Source organism: Micropterus dolomieu, linkage group LG03, assembly GCF_021292245.1.
Source record: "Micropterus dolomieu isolate WLL.071019.BEF.003 ecotype Adirondacks linkage group LG03, ASM2129224v1, whole genome shotgun sequence".
NCBI lineage: Eukaryota > Metazoa > Chordata > Actinopteri > Centrarchiformes > Centrarchidae > Micropterus > Micropterus dolomieu.
This window is the reverse complement of record NC_060152.1, coordinates 18,323,208-18,327,771: the sequence shown is the minus strand read 5'-3', so window position 1 is coordinate 18,327,771 and position 4,564 is coordinate 18,323,208. Positions and strand designations below refer to the sequence as shown.

Sequence of the window (4,564 nt, the reverse complement as noted above, 5' to 3'; positions counted from 1 at the left end):
TCAGCTGCCAGGCTTTTAACCAGAACAAAGAAATATGACCACATTACTCCTATTTTAGCTTCATTACACTGGCTCCCAGTATGTTTTAGAATTGACTTTAAAATTCTATTGATCACTTTTAAAGCTCTTCATGGCCTCTCGCCTTGTTATATTTCTGAACTTTTAGTCCCATACGCACCAGCACGTTCCTTGAGATCCTCGGGCAGAGGTCTGTTGTCTGTTCCAGAGTCTCGACTGAAAACTAAAGGGGACAGAGCGTTTGCTGTCAGGGCCCCGAGGCTCTGGAACAGCCTGCCCGAGGAAATCAGGTCGGCTGAGTCAGTGAACTCTTAAGTGTCACACTCTGCCTGTCTGCCATGCCGTGTTTTGCCCTTTTGTGTTTAGTTAGCGTTATTTTGGTCTGTTGGGTTTTGGGGGTCTGTCTTGTCTGTCGTCTAGTGTTCGGTAACCTTTGTCATGTCTGTTACCCCAGTGATCCCTCTGCATGTCTGTCTCTGTTTTCCCCTGCTCTCTTTCTCTCTCTCTGCCTCGTTAGCCTCATGTCTTTCACCTGTGTTGTTCCCGCCCTGCTCGTTAGTCTCTGTGTGTATATATACCTGGTGTTTCTGTCTTGTCTTTGTCGGGTCATTGTTTATTGTCATCCAGTGTTGTGGTTTGTTTTTGTGTTGCCAGCCTTACTCACTGTGTCTCCCTGTTACCCTGCTCAGTTTTGGATTCTGGTTTTCACCCTTTTGGATTTCTGTTGGGCAGCCTTTGTTTTTGGACTCAATCAGCCACTCTGTTTGTAAGTGTGCTCGCCTTTTGTTATATTAAAACCCTTCACTGAACTGCACCTGCTAGCTTTCGTGTCCTGCGTTTGGGTCCTCCAACCTGCTCAACCCTGCCTTCACCACAAAACTGTGACATTAAGTCCCTTCTTAAAACATACTTTTATAGCCTTTCCCGATTTTATTTTATTCTATTTTACTAAATTTATATTTCTTAAATGTGTATTAGTCTTTTCAATGTTTTCATGCTTTTATCTTGTATTTTTGTATTATTGTCTCTTGGGTATTATTGTCTTTACACTTGTTAAAGCACTTTGTAACTTGTTTTTGAAAAGTGCTCTACAAATAAAGATTATTATTAATTGTGTGTATGACTCGGGAGGAACGGTTAGTCTCAGTGAGTAATTCGTTCATTTTCACGCATGCGTGAAGGATCTTGTAATAGACTGGGTTCTACCGGGAGCCGAATTACCTCCGAGGTCGTCTCCTCTCCGAAACAAACCGACCCGGACATTAAAACACAGCCGCATAGCAACGTTCACGTTAGCTCTGTAAACAGCTAACCGCTGATCTGGGTCCGCCAGAGAACGCAACGTAACTTTTACTTTTTATTTACCAACATAGCCGCCACGATGGCGTGGAGAACCGGGGTTGATATGCAGGCAGGGATGAGGCTGATTGCCGGCAGGTGTGACAGGCAGGGGAGGTGGCTGACGAGGTGCAGGTGCCGGTCGTTGGCTGGGCTCAGGAGCGGAGGGAGAGAGAGAGCACACGCAGGGGAGGAGAAACAAAGGAGGCAGGCAGATTACAGGAAAAAACCAGGGGAAAACAGAATCACAAGCAAAAAAACAGAAATAAACAGGACACTCACCGTCAGCCGGGCTGCCACCACAACAGCATTTATATAATGTGTTAATATTTCTCTGTTCCTCTCTCTGTGCTGGAGTTCTTTAAGAACTTGGTGGCTTGATCCAGATTATTATTAAATTGGTTGAATTTTAATAAGTGTGTTTATTCATATAGTGTATCAAGCTTATTACTTTTATATACGCAAATCTTATATCAATATTTTACTCTTGAACAGTGCTGCAGAACTGTGGTGTTTTCTAACTGTTAATGTGTTATCGCATTAATGCATTTATTAATTAATGCTGACAATTATTTTATCGCTATTAACATAGTTTTTATTATTAGCCCGAGTGGGCTGGGAACCCCCAGTACCAGCGGAAACCCTATTGTAATCGTTCTTTTTATTTATTTTTTTTTCATACATTTTACTAATTCCAATACTGCAGCCTAGACGGTAAGTGCTACTGACGCGAAACTCACGGGGTAGCTTCAGGTCCATGAGAGGACGCCATGCGAAAGAATTCGCTCACTTCTACCTCTAGAGGCCCTACAAGCAAGGTCCAAAGTTTTGCACTTTCAAATCGCTGTAAGTCACGCATAGGAAGACGCATATCAAAAACCTTACATCCAGGCGTTTGGGGGATCAAGCTGAATCTTCTGCCTAGACTTTTTTTTTTTGCTACAACGCGAAAACTGAAAAACGAATTAACTCCTCCGAAGCCACAAGTCCGATCGACACCAAATTTGGCACGGATAATCTCTGGACCTTGCTGATGAAAGTTTGCATAGGAAATTTTCATCCGATGAAAATGTCGCAATTATAGGCTAACAAATGTTTGCAAAAAACCCGCTACTAACAGGAAGTGAGGTCATATCTTCAATTTGGAATGGCCGATCGACACAAATTTGGACCATTAATGTGGGACGCCCTCCTGAGAGCCTGTGCAAAATTTGGTGCAACTCACACCTAGGTGGCGCTATTTAATCCGAAAAAATTGTTCCTCTATAACCAAAGTCACATTGACATGAAACCACAGCCGAATTTTTCAGCATGGTCCCCTTACTTTAGGCACCAAAGTTCACCCAAATATGCCCATAGGTGGCGCTGTTATTGCAGATTAAAGACGTAAAAAAAAAAACCTTGACTTACATGCATTTTATATCTCCATAACAACAAGTCCGATTTACACCAAATTTGGGGCAATTCTTCCCCATGGGGCCCTGATGACACTTGAAAAATTTGGTACAATTCAGCTTAAAGGTGGCGGTATAATCCAAGCTCAAATGCAGTCGGAGAATCCCATTCATTTCAATGGGATTTTCAACCAAAGGACATTTTGCCTCATAACTACGGCCCAATACAGTTCACATTCATAAACCATATGTCTACGTGTTTGGGGAATGCTGCCGATTCCGATGGTATAGGACACGCCTGTGTGCAATGACGTTTCCATTTCGCTAGATCGCGAAAACTGGAAAACCTATTTTAACGAAACTTGGCACGGACCATCCCAGATAGCAGCTGACTCTGGGCCGAATCTGTCAGTCACGCCCGTTTTACTGCCCCGTTCCAGATACGGCCCACATGTAGTCTGTGTACACTCAGGAGTGGGCGTGAGCATCCATCAGTCGGCGGAATCGTAGTTGTTCTGGCCCGGGGCCGTCGGAACGAGCGCGCGAATTGTTTCTTTCTTTGGATCAGTTCGGAACTGCAAGCTTTGGGGAAAGAGTTTATAGCGGTAAGTTGAACGATGTTACAGTCAAACAGTTTAGTGTGATTGTTTTTAGCGGTGTAATGCTTGTTAACATCTTTAACATCATCACATCGGAATGTTTTGACCGGGTTTTCACTTCTTAAAATGGCTAAAACTGTTGAAGAGGCATTGGCTAACGTTAGCTTTTTAGCTGGGCTAGCTAAATTAACTGAATGAACGGATAGCTAAGCTAGCTAGCATTAATAAACAACTTTGTGTGCAGCTAGCATAAAACATTAATGCTGTTTAACGTTAGTGTTTCCAACAGCACCAACTGACAGCACCTGTCTCCTTTTTAGGTTCAATCTTTTCTTCACCCCTGGCTGAGAGCGAGGGATTAATAGGGTAAGTTAAGTTAATTTAAGTATTTTTTTCTGGCTTTGATTTGATCTTGGCTATAGTTGAGCATAACGTTATAAAGTTATGATAGGCAAGTTAAGTTTAAAAAATCAAAGCCATCTAAAGAAGATGGAATTTTCATCTGACATTAATCAAAACGTAAAAACAAATAAGGTCTATGGGCGGGAAATCTCCGCTCTCTGTGTCTTTTCATTGACTTTGTATGAAATCACACCGCGGTAATATGGTTGTGGAGCAGTTCCTGATTCATTCTGGATATTTATTTGTGGCGTTTTCCGAGGGATATAGTGTGCTATGTTAAGCTTACCAAGTGTTTACCCTCAGATTTCTGTCAGGAGCTGTAAGAAATGTTATTTGTTTTGTCTAGAGGCTGATGGTTCTCAGTAATTCATCAAATTTTACAGTTAAAAATTACAATGAGGTTCATGATATCAGTACACTGAGATGGCTGGCAGTGGTACAATCAGCATTACTCATTCTTTTTTTTTGCCTCACATTTTTTTGTTGCACGCTTTGTACATAACGTTATTACCACTGGGGTTTGTTCCAAAATCACAATGCAGTGCAAACCTGTAAAATTAGCAGAGCTGAGCTCCTGGGGTCATTTGTCATGCAGGGTAACGTTACCCACTGGGTCTTAAAATAATTTAAAAACTCATTGAATTTAATATTCTCAAAATAAGTCTCTTACATTTATTTACAAAGGTCTTCCTTTTTTTGTTGTCCTTTTCATATGATTATATAGATACAGGTAACTGTACACATAACTGTCAAATGTATAAAATGTTTTGTGTGTTTTGACTACTTTTTACATTTTGTCTGACTTCCGGTCAG

General features: G+C 41.6%; 1 long non-coding RNA gene across 1 annotated transcript in view; it reads left to right on the top strand.

Moving 5' to 3' along the window:
• LOC123968686 overlaps nt 1-4,564 on the top strand; it is a 7,337-nt gene that overhangs the window by 1,988 nt on the left and 785 nt on the right. The gene's annotated exons all lie outside the window — the stretch shown is intronic.